Here is an 18,229-nt window from a genome sequence, read left to right on the forward strand (position 1 = left end):
AGCATGGGGCTCGGTGACCAGTGGTCTTCCGCAGGGATCTGTTCTGGGACCTCTGCCATTTGTGATTTTTATAAATGACTTGGATGAAGAAGTGGAAGGCTGGGTTCGCAAGTTTGCCGATGACACGAAGGTTGCTGGAGTTGTGGATAGTGTGGAAGGTTGTTGCAGGTTGCAGCGGGCCATTGACAGGATGCAGAGCTGGGCTGAGAAGTGGCAGATGGAGTTCAACCTGAAAAAGTGTGAAATGATTCATTTTGGAAGGTCGAATTTGAATGCAGAATACCAGCTTAAAGACAGGATTCTTGGTAGTGTGGAGGAACAGAGGGATCTTGGGGTCCATGTCCATAGATCGCTCAAAGTTGCCACCCAAGTTGATAGGTTTGTTATGAAGGCGCATGGTGTCTTGGCTTTCAATAACAGGGGGATTGAGTTTAAGAGCTGCGAGGTTATGCTGCAGCTCTATAAGGCCCTGGTTAGACCACACTTGGAATATTGTGTTCAGTTCTGGTTGCCTCATTATAGGAAGGATGTGGAAGCTTTAGAGAGGGTGCAGAGGAGATTTACCAGGATGCTGCCTGGACAGGAGGGTATGTCTTACGAAGATAGATTGAGGGAGCTCGGGCTTTTCTCATTGGAGCGAAGAAGGATGAGAGGTGACTTGATAGAGGGGTACAAGATGATGAGAGGCATAGATAGAGTGGATAGCCAGAGACTTTTTCCCAGGGTGGAAAGGGCTATCACCAGGGGGCATAATTTTAAGGTGTTTGGAGGAAGGTTTCGGAGTGATGTCAGAGGTAGGTTCTTTACACAGAGAGTGGTGGGTGCGTGTAATGCGTTGCCAGCGGTGGTAGTAGAAGCAGATACATTAGGGAAATTTAAGCGACTCTTGGATCGCTACTTGGATGATAGTAGATTGAAGGGTAGGTAGTTAGTTTGAACTTAGAGTAGGTTAAAGTTTCGGCACAACATCGAGGGCCGAAGAGCCTATACTGTGCTGTACTGTTCTGTGTTCTATTTTCTAAAACGTTCCGCAAGGAATCCAGTCCTGGCTCTGTTCACGTGCAACCCGTTCGGCCTGTAAAAGTCCCATCTCCCACAGAGCCGGTCCCAGTGTCCCAGGAATATGAATCCCTCCCTCCTGCAGCAACTTTCCAGCCAGGTATTCATCTGCCTTATCTTTCTATTTCTATACTAAGTTGCACCTGGCACTGCGAGTAATCTGGAGAATTCCACATTTTGACTATGTTTGAGGTCCTGCTTGCTAATTTCTTCCCCACCTCCCTATATTTTGACTGCAAGATCACATCCCTCTTTCTACCTATGTCATTGGTTCCCATGTGGTCCACGACGTATGGCTGTTCCCCTCCTGCTTCAAGATGTTCTGCCGTTGCTGACTGAGCTCCTTGACCCTGGTACCAGGGAGGCAGCACACCATCCTGTATTCACGTCTGTGGCCACAGAAACGTCTGTCTGTTCCCCTGACTATTGACTCACCTATCACTATGGCTCTTCCATTCATCCCTGTATCCCACTCTGCAGCTGAGCCACCCGTGGCGCCATGGACTTGGCTCTGGCTGTACTCCCGAGGTGAAGCATCACTTCCCTCAGCATTCAGAACTGAATACCTGTTAGAGAGTGAGATGGACTCAGTGGTCTCCTACACTACCTGACTGGTTCTTTTTTACTGCCTGCTGATCACCCATTCCCTCTCTCCCTGCATACTCTAAATCTGTGGGGTGACCACATCTATAACCATGCTGAAGCTGAACAAACTGGTCTATGAGAAGGAAGAATATGTAGGGTTATGGGAAAAAGGCAGAGGATGGGATTAGGTGAATTGCTTATTCGGAGAGCCACAGCAGACACGATGGGCTGAATAACTCCTCTTTGCTGTAATAATTCTGATTGTTTTATTGCAGGAGGATGCCCACGGGGACGCTGTGATGGGGTGTCTCAGATGGGTGCAATTGTGGAGAATGGGGGATCCATGGTGGGAAAGGGAAGTCGTCCTATGGGAACCGGTATCTTAGCAAGGACTCTCCGACAGCCTATCCGGGTGGAAGGCATCCAGGAAATATCCTCCCTGCATCCTTCTCCTCCTCCTCCTGAGGTAGCCTCCGGATTTCTGATGCCAATGCCTGTGACCTCATGATGCTGTTGATATGAAGGGTGCAGCAGAACACCATGAACTTGGACACCTGCTCCAGTGTGTACTGGAGGGCTGTCCCCGAGCGGTTCAGACATCAGAAACATTGCTTCATCACACCGATGGTCTGTCCCACCATGTTCCTGGTGACTCCATTGCTCACGTTATACACAAGTTAATTGTGTGAGGTTGGTTGACGGTCGGAGGTGGTTTGGGGATGTAGAAACATGAGCGGTGTCTAGAGGGGGATTGTCTTTGTTGCGATTAGCCACATTATTGTTTTCCATGGAGCCCCGAAGTGTTGGGACCGGCTGACTGCTTCAGAATGAAGGTCTGGTGGCTGCTGACAGGATAGTGGACATTCACCAACATGGTGTACTGGGCATGCTCACACACCAACTGTACATTAATGGAGTGAGAGTTCTTCCAGTTCCTGTACCTCTCCCCGTTGACATGGGGGCCTCTCAGAGCCACCTACACCATCAGGAATCCCGCTATCCTGACAAAGCCTAGGGATCTCTCATCCTGCTTCTCCCTGCTGAGGGAGTAAATGATGACATCGATGGTCACCCTCACCTCCCAGAATTATCAATGCACAACAGACAGGCCTAGTAACTACTGGTCAGTTCGTGTAACATCAGTGGTAGGTAAGGTTTTAGAAATAATAATCAGGGAAAAAGGACAACACACACTTGGAGAGGTTTGAGTTAATTAAGGATTGTCAACACGGATTTCCAAAAGGCAGATTATGCTTAATGAACTAATGGAATTAATTTCGATCATCAGAGAAGGTTGATGATGGGAATGTGGTGGATGTTGTCTACATGGATGTTATGAAATTATTTGATGAAGAACCAAACAAAAGCTTGATTAACAAAATTGAAGTTCAGGGAATAGCATCCAATTGGATCAAAAATTGTCCAAAGGACAGCAAAAAGAGAAATGTGAAAATGGTTGTTTTTCAGACTGGAGGATGGTAGACAGTGATGTTCCCCAAGGATCAGTGCTCGGAACGCTGATCTTTTTTTCCTTGATAGATATAAATGACTTGTACCTTGGAATGCAGAGTAGAGTTTCAAAATTTTCCGATGATACCAATCTTGTAGGTGTGGTAAACAGGGGGGATGATACAAACCTTCTGCAACAGGACATTGATAGGCTGGCAGAATGGACAGAGAAGTGGCAGGTGGAATTTAATACAGAGGAATGTGAGGTGATGTATTTCGTCAGAAGGAATAGGAAGGCAATATAGACTCAATGACACAGTTTTGAACGTTGTGCAGGAATAGATGGACCTGGGCCTCCATATGCATTCGTCTTTGAAGGTACCAGGAAATATCAGGAGGGTGTTTAGCAAAGCATATCAGATCTTGGGCTTCATCATTAGAGGCAAAGATACAAAAGCAGGGAAGTTATGCTGAAACGTTATAAAGCTTTGGTAAGGCCCCACCTGGAGAATTTTGTCCAGTTCTGGTCACCACACGTTACGAAGGACGTGAAGGTCCCTGACAGGGTGCAGAGGAGATTTAACAGAATGACTCCAGTGATGGCGGGGCTTTAGTTACAAGGTTTGAGAAAGGACGTTCGAGGACTCGTCTACTGAGGTAGTATGAGCCGAGGTTAGAAACAGGAGAGGTGAGGTCACCCTGTTGGGAGTCTTTTATAGACCTCCGAATAGTTCCAGAGATGTAGAGGAAAGGATAGCGAAGATGATTCTCCACAAGGCGAGAGTAACAGGGTAGTTGTTATGGGGGACTTTAACTTTCCAAATATCGACTGGAAATACTATAGTTCGAGTACTTTAGATGGGTCAGTTTTTGTCCAGTGTGTGCAAGAGGGTTTTCTGACACAGTATGTAGACAGGCCAACCAGGGGCGATGCCACATTGGATTTGGTACTGGGTAATGAACCTGGCCAGGTGTTAGATTTAGATGTAGGTGAGCACTTTGGTGATAGTGATCACAATTCGGTTAGGTTTGCCTTAGAGATGGGCAGGGACAGGTATATACCGCAGGGCAAAAATTATAGCTGGGGGAAAGGAAATTATGATGCGATTAGGCAAGATTTAGGATGCGAAGGATGGGGAAGGAAACTGCAGGGGATGGGAACAATCGAAATGTGGAGCTTATTCAAGGAGCAGCTACTGCGTGTTCTTGATAAGCATGTACCTGTGAGGCAGGGAGGAAGTTGTCGAGTGAGGGAGCCGTGGTTTACTAAAGAAGTTGAAGCACTTGTCAAGAGGAAGAAGAAGGCTTATGTTCGGATGAGACGTGAAGGCTCAGTTAGGGCGCTTGAGAGTTACAAGCTAGCCAGGAAGGATCTAAGGGGAGAGCTAAGAAGAGCAAGGAGAGGACACGAGAAGTCATTGGCGGATAGGATCAGGGAAAACCCGAAGGCTTTCTTTAGGTATATCAGGAATAAAAGAATGACTAGAGTTAGATTAGGGCCAATCAAGGATAGTAGTGGGTAATTGCATGTGGAATCAGAGGAGATAGGGGAAGTGTTAAATGAAAATTTTGCGTCAGTATTTACAGTAGAGAAAGAAAATGTTGTCGAGGAGAATACTGAGATTCAGGCTACTAGGCTAGATGGGATTGAGGTTCACAAGGAGGAGGTGTTATCAATTTTGGAAAGTGTGAAAATAGATAAGTCCCCTGGGCCAGATGGGATTTATCCAAGGATGCTCTGGGAAGCTAGGGAGGAGATTGCAGAGCCTTTGTCCTTGATCTTTATGTCGTCATTGTCGACAGGAATAGTGCCGGAAGACTGGAGGATAGCAAATGTTGTCCCCTTGTTCAAGAAGGGGAGTAGAGACAGCCCTGGTAATTATAGACCTGTGAGCCTTACTTCGGTTGTGGGTAAAATGTTGGAAAAGGTTATAAGAGATAGGATTTACAATCATCTTGAAAAGAATAAGTTCATTAGCGCCAGTCAGCACGGTTTTGTGATGGGTAGGTCGTGCCTCACAAACCTTATTGAGTTTTTCGAGAAGGTGATCAAACAGGTGGATGAGGGTAAAGCAGTGGATGTGGTGCATATGGATTTCACAAAGGCGTTTGATAAGGTTCCCCATGGTAGGCTATTGCAGAAAATACGGAAGTATGGGGTTGAAGGTGACTTAGATCTTTGGATCAGAAATTGGCCAGCTGAAAGAAGACAGAGGGTGGTGGTTGATGGCAAATGTTCATCCTGGAGTTTAGTTACGCGTGGTGTACCGCAAGGATCTGTTTTGGGGCCACTGCTGTTTGTCATTTTTATAAATGACCTGGAAGAGGGTGTAGAAGGGTGGGTTAGTAAATTTGCGGATGACACTAAGGTCGGTGGAGTTGTGGATAGTGCCGAAGGATGTTGTAGGGTACAGAGGGACATAGATAGGCTGCAGAGCTGGGCTGAGAGATGGAAAATGGAGTTTAATGCGGAAAAGTGCGTGGTGATTCACTTTGGAATGAGTAACAGGAATGCAGAGTACTGGGCTAATGGGAAGATTCTTGGTAGTGTAGATGAACAGAGTGTCCAGGTGTCCAGGTGCATAAATCCCTGAAGGATGCTACCCAGGTTAATAAGGCTGTTAAGAAGGCATATGGTGTGTTAGCTTTTTTTAGTAGGGGGTTCGAGTTTCGGAGCCACGAGGTCATGCTGCAGCTGTACAAAACTCTGGTGAGACCGCACCTGGAGTATTGCGTGCAGTTCTGGTCACCGCATTATAGGAAGGATGTGGAAGCTATGGAAAGGGTGCAGAGGAGATTTACTAGGATGTTGCCTGGTATGGAGGGAAGGTCTTACGAGGAAAGGCTGAGGGACTTGAGGTTGTTTTCGTTGGAGAGAAGGAGGAGGAGAGGTGACTTAATAGAGACGTATAAGATAATCAGAGGGTGAGATAGGGTGGATAGTGAGAGTCTTTTTCCTCGGATGGTGATGGCAAACACGAGGGGACATAGCTTTAAGTTGAGAGGTGATAGATGCCGGACAGAAGTCAGAGGTAATTTCTTTACTCAGAGTAGTAGGGGCGTGGAACGCCCTGCCTGCAACAGTAGTAGACTCGCCAACTTTACGGGCATTTAAGTGGTCATTGCATAGACATATGGAGGAAAATGGAATAGTGTAGGTCAGATGGTTTCACAGGTCGGCGCAACATCGAGGGCCGAAGGGCCTGTACTGCGCTGTAATGTTCTAATTCTAATTCTAATGGTTAGTTTGGAGAAGATGGAGTTGGTCTCCCTGGAGTAAAGGAGACTGAGAGAGATTTGATAGAGGTGTACAAGGTTATGATAGGCTTAGATACGATTGACAAGGAAAAACTGTTCCCATTAACTGATGAAACACAGACTAGGGGACACAGATGGAAGGCTTTGGGTAAGAGATGCAGGGGGAATATGAGCAAGAACCTTTTTACACAGTGGATGGTAATGAGCTGGAACTCACTGCCCATGAGGGTGGCCTAGACAATCAATGATTTCAGAAGGAATCTGGATGGACACCTGAAGGAAATGAACTTGCAGGGATACGGGGATTGAGTGGGGGATTGGGACTGTCTGGATCGTTCCAGAGAGAGCTGGCATGGAGGGGCCGACTGGCCACCTTCTGTGTCGTAAATATCTCCATCACTCTCTGTGACTCGATGTTGGATATGTCTCCTGCTCCTGTCTGGAAAGATCCAGAAACATAGAAGTTCAATGAAACTGTGACCTTAACGGCCACTGACAGCTCTGTGCTCACCCTGGTGTGAGGCTCCAGGTTGTGTTACAGGAGGTGACACTGCTATGTGACCACATCCTTATTGAATCGGAGCCACCTCACGCACTGCTCCTGGGTTAGGTGTAGGTAGCAAAAGTGCTCTTGGAAAAGCAGGGGTGAGTAGGGCAGAGCCCCCCACTCCTCCCTCTTTACAGAGCCTCCCCTCTCTGCAGCCTCTGCTCCATTTGTTGTTCATGTTACAGACCCAGAGACACTGTAACTACAGTCCCCATTGCTTGTCAAGACCTGGGTCACCAAATCCTCTGTCCTCCCTGCATGTCTGCAGCAGCTCACAACACAATCTCCAGAAAACCATCCACAGAACCGCCACTAACATTAGAATAGCAGAAGTAAGTCAAAAGCCCCTCACCTGCAAGTTGGACGCCTGGTCCTTTTAAATAACACGAGAGGGGGTTCCTCGTGCTGCTAAATGTATGTTCAGCTGAGAGTGACTAACGCAGGTGGTCAGTGGACATGCACAGACCAAGTTTCAAAGAAGTACATCAAAGCTGTCGGAATGGCTGATCTATGTCAATGCAAACCCTTCCTCACAGTAACAGCACATGCATGGTATACCCAGGCTAGGTCCCTGCCCAGCACGGGGCACCAGCAGGGAGAGATGGAGAGGGAAGGAAATTCACTTTAAAGGGGGACATGGAAACAGGTTTTTCTAGAATATGGCAATGTACAGGGGAATTGGACTAATGGAGGGGTGAGGCCATGGATGGAGATCAAACACAAGAATGAGAATATTAAAATTAAGATGCTGCCAGACCGGGAGCCAATGTAGATCAGTGAGCACAGGGGTGATTGGTGATCGGGATTTGGTGTGAGTTAGAATACAGGCAGCGGAGTTCTGGATGGGCTGTGGTTTACATATATTTATAACTGGGAGGGTGACCAGGATAGAATTGGAATAGTCAAGTGTGGATTTAACAATGACAGGGATGAAGGTTTATGCAGCAAATGGGCTGAGGCAGAGGTGGTGATGGGTAATATTACAGAGGTGATAGTAGGTAGCGTTTGTGATGGAGAGAATACGGAGATGAACTCAGCTCAGGTTTAAATATAACAGATGTTGTAATCAGTCTGGTTTGCCTCAGATATTGGGCAGGGTGGGGTATGCTGTTGACTGATAGGAGATGGACTTCGTGACGGAGACCAATTACATTTGCTTCAGTCTTCCCAAAATTTGCATTGCAGTACAACATTTCAGTGAAATAGGGTTTACAGATCTCCTAGCCTGAAATAGAGACAGCAACAGCAGCAAAGAAGAGAGAGTAAATGACAAGAACTGTAATACAGTGAGAAATGGTTTATCGAGCTCATAGCTGGAGATATTCACCAGGAATACAACGGCAGCAAGAAGGGCAGAGTAAATTACAGGAGCAGTAATGCACTTAAACATGGCTTATAGAATTAATAACTTGATAGAGGGACTTACCAGGGACACCAATAGCAGCCAGGATGGGATAATAAATGTATTGAATAATAATCAGTGCACGATAGATACAAGTGTTAAATGAGTACCGATCATAATTTGTAGAAAGATAGTAAAGCTCCGACGATAAACTCCTGTCCATTGTTGTAATATTCCAATCTATTGTTCTCAGTCGCTGTCCAATTGTTGTAACATTCCAATCTACTGCTCTCAGATTCTGATCCATTGTTTTAACATTCCGATCTATTCTCCTCAGATTCGAATCTATCCTCTCTCTCTCGCTCTCTGAAGCTGCTGATCTCTGTTGGTGCTAATTTTCCCGCTAACACTATGATCTAACACATTGAAAGGAATCCCTTATTAATAGAAGATGGAAAACTTCCAGTGACACAATTAGGGTCCATGGAGACTGACATTAATTACAGTCACTGAACAAACAGATTCAGTTAACCCTTTTCAATCCAATAATTTTTGTACCACAATAAACCCGACCATTTACCCGGTCTGGATGTGGAGAATGATGGTTGCTGTGGGAAGCATTGGTGGTAATAGCAGAGGCATTGGCCAGAATTTTCCAATCCCCCTTAGATAGAGGCGTGATGACAGAATTCCACAGGCTCACCACTCTCTGGGTGAAAACATTTCTCCTCATCTCAGTCCTGAAAGTTTTATCCTTAGACGATGACCCCTGGATCTGGACTCCCCCACCATCGGGAACATCCTTCCTTCATTTGTCCTGTCAAGCCCTGTTAGAATTTTATGGATTTCTATGAGATCCCTCCTCACTCTTCTGAACTCCAGCGACTTTAATCCGAACTGACTCAATCTCTCCTCATACGTCAGTCCCGCCATCACAGGAATCAGTCTGGTTTTCCTTCGCTGCACTCCCTCAATAGCAAGAACATCCTTCCTCAGATAAGGAGACCAAAACTGCACGTAATATTGCCGCTGTGGCCTTACCAAGGCCCTGTATAATTGCAGCAAGACATCCCTGCTCCTGCACTAGAATCCTCTCGCTATGAAGGCCAACATACCATTTGCCTTCTTTACTGCCTGTTGCACCTGCATTCTAACTTTCAGCGACTTATGTACGGGAACACCCAGGTCTCATTGCATCGTCCCCTCTCTCAGTTTATAGCCGTTCAGATATTAATTTGCCTTGCTGATTTTGCTACCAAAGTAGATAACCTCACATTTATCCGCATTGTACTGCATCTGCCATGCATTTGCCCACTCGCTCAACCTGTCCCTATAACTCTGAAGCCTCTCTGCATCCTCCTCACAACTCACCCTCCCACCCAGTTTTGTGGCATCTGAAAATTTGGAGATATTACAATTAGTTCCCTCATCTAAATCATTAATATATATTGTGAATAGCTGGGGTCCTAACACTGATCCCTGTGCTACCCCACGAGTCACTGCCTGCCATTCAGAAAAAGACGGGTTTACTCCTACACTTTGTTTCCTGTCTGCCAACCAATTTTCTATTCATCACAATACATTACCCCCAATCCCATGCTCTTTAATTTTACACCCTAATCTCTTATGTGGGACTTTGTTGAGAGCCTTCTGAAAGTCCAAATAAACACATCCACTGGCTCCCCGTCATCAACTTTACTGGTTGCATCCTCGAAGAATTCCAGTAGATTTATCAAGTATGATTTCCCTTTCGTAAATCCATGATGACTCTGTCGGATTCTACCACTGTTCTCCAAGTGCTCTGCTATAAAATCTTTGATAATGGACTCTGGAATTTTCCCCACTTTCGACGTCAGGCTGACTTGTCTATAATCCCCTGCTGTCTCTATACCTCCCTTTTTAAATAGTGGGGTTACGTTACCTCCCCTTCAATCTGTAGGAACTGTTCCAGAGTCTATAGAATCTTGAAAGATGACCACCAATGCATCCACTATTTCTTGGGCCACTTCCTTATGTACTCTGGGATGTAGATTATCAGGCCCTGGGGATTTATCCGCCGTCAATCCCATCAAATTCCCCAACACAATTTATCTATCAATAATGATTTCATTCTGTTTCACTCTCTCACTAAGCCCTGTGTTCCCCAACATTTCTGGTATGATATTTGTGTTCTCCTTTGTGAAGACAGAACCAAAGTATGCATTTAGTTGGTCAGCCATTTCTTTGTTCCCCATAATAAATTCCCCTGTTTCTGACTGTAAGGGACCTATATTTGTCTTAAACAATCCTTTCCTCTTCACATACCTATAGAAAACTTTACAGTCAGTTTTTATGTTCACTGCAAGCTTGCTCTCGGACTTTATTTCCCCTTTTTAATAAATTCCTTGGCCTTCCTTTGCTGAATTCTAAACTGCTGCCAATCCTCAGGTCTCTTGTTTATGCTGGCGAATTTGGATGCCTCTTCCTTGGATGTAATACTATCTCTAATTTTCCTTGTAAGCCATGGATTGGCTACCTTTCACGTTTTACTTTTGTGCCAGAAGAGAGCAAACAATTACTGTGTTCATCCATGCACACTTTAAATGTTTGCCATTGCCTATCCACCGTCATCACTTTAAATAACGTTTCCCAATCCATCATAGCCAACTCGCGCCTCATAAGTTCGCAGTTTCCTTTATTAAGATTCAGGACCCTCGTCTCAGAATCCATTAGGTCACTCTCCACTTTGATGAAGAATTCTATCATATTATGGTCGCTCAACCCCAAGGGATGTCACACAACTAGATTGTCAATTATTCATTTCTCATCACACAATACCTAGTCTGGGATGGCCTGTTCTCTAGTTGGTTCCTCAATGTATTGGTCCAGAAAGCCATCCCGTATACACTCCGTGAATTCCTCCTCTACGGTATTGTGACGAATTTGATTTACCCAATCTATATGCAGGTTAAAATAACTCATAATTACAGATGTTCCTTTATCGCATGCATCTCTAATTTCCTGTTTAATGCCATTTCCAAGATCGCCACTATGGTTTGGGAGGCGGTGGCGCATTGGTATTGTCACTGGACTCGGAACCCACAGACGCAGGTTATTGCTCTGGGGGGCATGAGTTCAAATCCCACTACAGCAGAAGGTGGAATTTGAATGCAATTAATAAAAATCTGAATTAAAAAGCTAGTCAAATGATGGCCATGAAACCATTGCTGATTGCTGTAAAAACCCATCTGGTTCACTAATGTCCTTTAGGGAAGGAAATCTGCTGTCCTACCTGGTCTGGCCGACATGTGACTCCAGAATAACAGCAATGTGATTGACTCCTGCATGCCCTCTGAAAAGGCCTAGCAAGTCACTCAGTTGTATCTAACTGCTATGAAGTCAATAAAAAGGAATGGAAAACTCCCTTCCGAACAGCACAGTGGGTGTACTTACCCCACATGGTCTACAGCGGTTCAAGAAGGCAGCTCTTCTCAAGGGAAATTCGGGATGGGCGATAAATGCAGGCCTGGCCAGTGACGCCCACATCCCATGATGAATAAAAAAACATATACTACCCCCACTAACGTTTGTTGCCCCTTCGTGTTTCTCAGCTCTTCCTATACAGATTAAATATTGTCAGAGCTAATATCATTCCTCACTATTGCGTTAATTTCCTCTTTAACCAGCAAGGCAACTCCACCGGGGGTGGAAATACGCCGTGTTACTGATGGTGTGAATATTTGGTAGGAAGCTCATCCCAAGACATCCCAAGGTTAACTATGTAACCAATTGTGTGAACAGTTTGCCTTGCAGTCAAACATTTACAAAGGAGAGGGATGTAGTTAGGAAATCTTTGGAACAGAGACAGAAAATAATGACATCGGTCTTCTCAATATTTAATTGGCATTGCAGATGTGTGATGCAATACAATTTCGAAGGATAAATGACCAGAGACAATGCAAGTTAAATGGTACAACGATAAAGGTGGCGAAAGAACAGACACCTGGGATGGTTGTACACAAATCGTTGAAGGTGGCAGGAAAGATTAACTAAACAGTTAATAAATACACAGGAACCCAGGTTTTATAAATAGAGGCAAAAAGAACAAAAGCAAGGACATTATGTGAAACATATATAAAATAATAGTTCAGCTGCACCTGGAGTCTTGTGTCGAATACTGGGAACCACACTTCAGGAAGGAAATGAAGCCTTCGGAGAGGGGACAGAACTGTTTTATTAGAATTTGTCCAGGCATGAGGGATTACAGTTATGTAGCTGGGGTTGTTCTGCTTAGAGCAGAGAACTTTCAGAGGAGATTTGATTAAGGTGTTTAACATTAGGAAGGGTTTAGATAAATTAAATAAAGAGAAACTGTTTCCAATGTCCAAGGGACCGGTAATCAGAGACACAGATTTATGGCGATTGGTAAAAGAAGCAGATATGAGGGTTTTGCTTCTGAGTGGTTTGGATTTGGAATGAACTGTCTGATAGGCTGATGGATACAGATTCAATAATAGATCCCAAAAGGGAATTGGATAAATACCTGATGCAGAAAAAATGTTAGGAGTTAGTGAAAGAGTCAGGGAGTGGGAGTAACTGGATTGCTCTTTGAAAGGGCCAGCACTGACTTGATGGGCAGAATGACATCATTCAGGTTGTGCGATTCTATCATTCTGTGATGGTTCCCACCTGGACTTTCACAATTTTCCTATCCTTTCAACAGATGTTTGATGAAGTACCACATAACAACCGTGTTCCCGAATTAGAAACACATGGGATTAAAGGACCAATGTCAGCCGTGGCTCAGTTTGCATCTCTCTCCCCTTTCAGATTCGAAGATCAAGTGTCACTGTAGGACTTGATCACAAGGATCAAGGCTGACACTGCAGTGCAGCACTGAGGAAGTGTTGCACTGTCAGAGGTGCCGTCCTTTGAACAAAAAGTTAAGCCAACGCCCCACCTGCACTAAAATAAAAGCAAAAGCACTCTCAGGTGGAAGTTAAAGATCCCATTGGATTATTTCGAAGAAGCAGAGGGGAATCATCCCCAGTGCCCTGGTCAAGATTTACCATTCAATCAACATCACAAAAACAGATCTGATCATCATCACATTGCTACTTGTGGGATCTTACAGTGCAGAAGTTGTCTGCCTGTTTCCCACATTACAAGAGTGACTACGATTTAAAAAGTTCTGATTGTGTGTCAGATGCTTTGTAACGTCTGATGGCCATGAAAGGCACTATATAAATGCAGCTTTTTAAAAACATCAATGCCAGCATGCAGGAAATTATCTCAGTGACAGAAAGCATAGAGTAGTGGAGAATGGTTATTGTTCAGTCTGGAGGGAAGTACACAGTGGGGTTCCCCCAGGGTCACTGTTGGGATCTCTGTTGCTGTATGTTAATGCCGTTGGGTTGTGTACAGGGGGGATAATGTCAACGTTTTCAGATGGACATAAGCGCAGAAATGTTAATAAACAGTGAGAAGGATAGTAACAGACTTCAGGAAGACAGAAACTGACTGGTGAAATGTACAGGAACATGGCAGATATAACTTAACACAGTGAAGTGTGAAGTGAGACATTTGGGTAGGAAGTATGAGGAGAAACAATATAAACTAAATGGTACCATTATAAAGTGGGTGGAGGATTAGAGAGACTGGGGGTGGACACACACACAGATCTTTGAAGGTAACATGTAGTGTCCTCGGTGTTAGAGAGAGAGATACAGAGTAATAAAATTCAGGAGGAAATGCTGATCTTTATACATCATTGGTTAGGTCCCAACTGGAGAATTGTGTCTAATCCTGAGCACCATACTTTGATAAGGATGTCAAGGACTTAGTGAAGATACAGAGGTGATTTCCTGGAATGGTACCAGGGATCTGGGAATTCAGTTATGTGGAGAGATTGGAAAAGCTGGGATTGTTCTCTTTAGAGCAGTGAAGAGCAAGAGGAGATTTAATATAGAATTCAAAATCATGAGGGGTTTTGATAGAGTATTTAATGTGAAACTGTTTCCAGTGTCAGAAAGTTCAGTGTTAAGAAGACACAGATTGAAGGTAATTGACAAAGAAGCAGAGGTGAAATGAGGAGAATTTTCTTACACAGCAACTTGTTGGGATCTGGAATTCACTGCCTAAAAACATGGTGGAAGCAGATTCAATAATATTTTCAGAAAGAAATTTAACAAATACACGAAAAGAAAAAATAAATGGGAGTCTGTGGAAAGAGGATGGGATAGGAACTAATTAAACACCTCTCTCACAGAGACAGCACTGACACAATGGGGCGAATAACCTCCTTCTGTGCTACATAATCTCTGATTCTGAGAGTAAGAGACAGATAATGAAGAGAAAGGGAGAGAGAGAGTGAGAGGGTTGGTGAAAAGGGGAAAGGGAAATAGAGACAGAGTGAAAGAAAACTTTGCACCCGTTTTCAGGGCGTAGGGATTGTGATTCGTGATCTTTCCATGCCCGTTCCTGTTGAGGCAGGTGACACACAAACTTCATGCTGCCTCCTCATTGCCATGAATTCTACGTGACCCCCAGGGTGAACTACCCTGCTCACTGTCTGCACATTTAACAGGAACCTAACTGAATGTGAGGCTGGCATGTGTTTCAGGCAGGATTCAGCTCTTAAAGGCAGTCTGTCCCTCTTAAAGAGAAGCTGCAGAGATTCACAGGAGGCTGCTGTTGCTGACTGTGAATGCTGCAATTGGAGACAAGGTAAATGGAACAATAGGACAGAGAGAGGTCTCTGCGGTTCATGGATGAGGTGCTAGATGCCTTAGTCATGACGGGTGACAGGAGAAGAGAGCCCATGTTTCTGTGGGGTGGGGTGCAGACCCTCAAGCAACGCCCTCCTCAGTGAATGGGAGCAGTTGGCCAGGGAGGTCAATGCAAGAGTTCTGGCCCCGAGGACCTGGCAGCAGAGCCAGAAGAAGTTTAATGAGCTCACAAGGGTGGTCAATGTCACTGAATTCATCACCACATGACATCTCCTACCCACAACACCACCAACTTCTCATACTGCTCAATGTACCACACCCCCATCACTCACCCATCAGCAGTCCCTAAACTCAGTACTCACACTCAACATTCACGTACACCCGCTCACCATCACACACCTTCCACTGATACCAGCCTCACACCCACCTCTCACTGCCTCCACATACCTCCAGCTATTCAGCTATGGTAGGCACATCACCCAAACACAGAGCAACACAATCACTGACATTCTGCTCTCTCTCTTACAGGACAAGGTGACCCATAATCACAGGGAGCAGCAGTGAACCGATGGCTGCCAGATATTCATTCATCACCTGAGCCTGAGGGAGGAGAAGGTTCTCCATATCATGGGACCGGCTGTGACAGAGCCCGTAGCCTCCGGCATCACCGACAGCATTCAGCATGATGCTATGTTCATGCCTTATGTCCCTTCTTAACTCCCACCTCCCCTCATCCTGCTGTCTGGGATGACCTACAAGTTGTCGACATTGATAGTGTCATAAAGTCATTGAGTTATTTTGAGCACAGAAGGAGGCCATTCGGCTCATCGTGTCCATGCTCAGGCTCCACGGAACTGTCCAGTGGGTGCCGCACTCCCCCCCACCCCCGCACCCCCCGCATGATCCCCGTATCTCTGCAAGTCTATTTCACTCAGATGGCCAACCAATTTCCTCTTGAAGTCATTTTTTTTGTCTCCTCATCCACCACCCTTGTGGGCAGCGAGATCCAGGTGATTAATACCAACTGTGTCAGAAGGTTTTTCCTCATATTCCCCCTTCATCTTCAGACCAAAACCTTCAATTTGTATCCCCTAGTCTTTGTATCATTTGTTAATCGGAACATTCTTTCCTTGTCTAACTGATCTAAGTGAGATTAACAGCCTGAGTAACAGGAACCAGAGAGTAGTGATGAACAGTTATTTCTCAGATTGGAGGAAGGTTTATAGTGGGGTTCCCCAGGGGTCGGTGATAGGGCCACTGTTTTTCTTGATCTATATTAATGACCTGTACTTTGGTCTACAGGGCACAATTTCAAAATTTGCAGCCGACAGAAAACATGGCATTATTGTGAACAAAAAGGAGGATAGTGATGGACTTCAAGAGGACAGAGATAGGCAGGTGGAATGGGAGGACACGTGGCAAATGAAATTTAATGTGGATACATGTGAAGTGATTCATTTTGGCTGCAAGACCGCGAAGAAGCAATAGAAGATAAAGGATACAATTCTAAAGGGTATGCAGGAGCAGAGAGACCTGGGGGCTATATATGATCCTATTGTTGGAGGTGGCAGGCAGGTTGAGAAAGCAGTCAGTAAGGCATTCAGAATCCTGGGTTTAATAAATAGAGAGAGAGAGTACAATAGCAAGGAAGCTTTGATGAAACTTTATAAAACACTGCCTCAGTCTCAACTGGAATATTGTGTCCAGTCCTGGGCATCACAGTTCAGGAAGGTTGTGAAGGCATTAGAGAGAGCGCAGCAAAGATTTATGGGAATAGATTCAGGAATGAGGAATTCTGTTCTATGGATAGATTGGGGATGCTGGGGCTGTTCTGCTTGAAGAAAAAGTGAAGAGGACATTTGACAGAAGTGTTCAAAGTTATAAGGGATCTGGAATGGGTGGATAGGGAGAAACTGTTGCCATTGGCGGATGGATCAAGATCAGATGACACTGATTTAAGGTGATTGGTTGAAGAACTAAAGGTGACATGAGGATAAACACAGTGAGTGGTTAGAATCTGGAATGAACTGCCTGAGAGTGCGGTGGAGGCAAATTCAAACGTAATTTTCAAAAGGTAATTGGATAATTATCTGAAGATAAAAAAAATGAAGGTCTTTGGGAAGAGGCAGGGGCAGTGGGAGGAGCTGCGTGGCTTTCACAGAGATCCAACATGGACATAAAGGGGCGAATGGACTCCTACTGTGCTGTAACAATCCTATGAGACTGTGACTCGCTACGTGCAGATTCCGGCTCTACACCAGCCTCGAAGGTACACGCAGTGTAAATATTTGAGCTGGTGACTGTGAGTATCAGACCACGTGATGGGGATTCACCATCAGTGCTGTGCTGCTGCTCTCTCTCTGTCTCCTGGAGCTGCTGTGACTGGGAAGCTGGTAGTTTTGGGTGATCATTGGAAAGTATGAAACCATCTGCTTCACGAATGTCCTTTAGGGAAAGAAATCTGCTGTCCTTACCTGGTCTGGCCGACATGTGACTCCGGACCCACAGCAATGTGGTTGACTTTTAACTGCCCTCTGAAATGGCCTAGTAAGCCACTCAGTTCAAAGGCAAATCGGGATGGGCAGCAAATGCTATTCTTGACAGTGACACACAAATTCATGGAAGAATTTAAAAAAAAGATCATAAGGTTTGGGGTGAGGAATTGTGGTGGGATGGAAAGCAGGACGGCCATGGTTCCATGACTGGAGTCTCAAAATTTCCGATGACACAAAATTTGGAGGAGGGCAAAGAATCAGGATGATATGAAGCACCTGCAACAGGACACAGACAGGCAAGCAGAATGGGCAGACAACTGGCAGATGGAATTTAAAAGAGAGGAGTGTGAGGTGATGCATTTTGGCAGCAGGAATAGAGGGAGGTTACATAGTCTAACAGTACAGTTCTAAAGAGTGTGCATGAGCAGATAAACCTGCCGGTGGATTGATCTGTGAAGGTAACAGGACATATTGAGAATGGTCAGCAAAGTATATGGGATTTGGGTTAAAAACAGAGGCATTGAGGACAAAAGCAGGGACGTATGCTGAACATTTACAGAACAATGGTTAGGCTCCAACTGGAATATACTGTCCAGTTCTGGTCACCACACGTGGGGAAGGGTGTGAGTGTCCTTGAGAGGGGGAGCGGAGGTTAGATACAAAGTTAGTTTAGAAAATGTGCCTTTGTTTGCCTTCGAACAAAAGTGATTGGAGATTTTATCGAGGTGTATGAGATTATGACAGGCTTAGATAAGTTAGACAAGGAAAACTGTCTCTATTAACTAAT

Source organism: Heterodontus francisci, unplaced genomic scaffold, assembly GCF_036365525.1.
Source record: "Heterodontus francisci isolate sHetFra1 unplaced genomic scaffold, sHetFra1.hap1 HAP1_SCAFFOLD_200, whole genome shotgun sequence".
NCBI lineage: Eukaryota > Metazoa > Chordata > Chondrichthyes > Heterodontiformes > Heterodontidae > Heterodontus > Heterodontus francisci.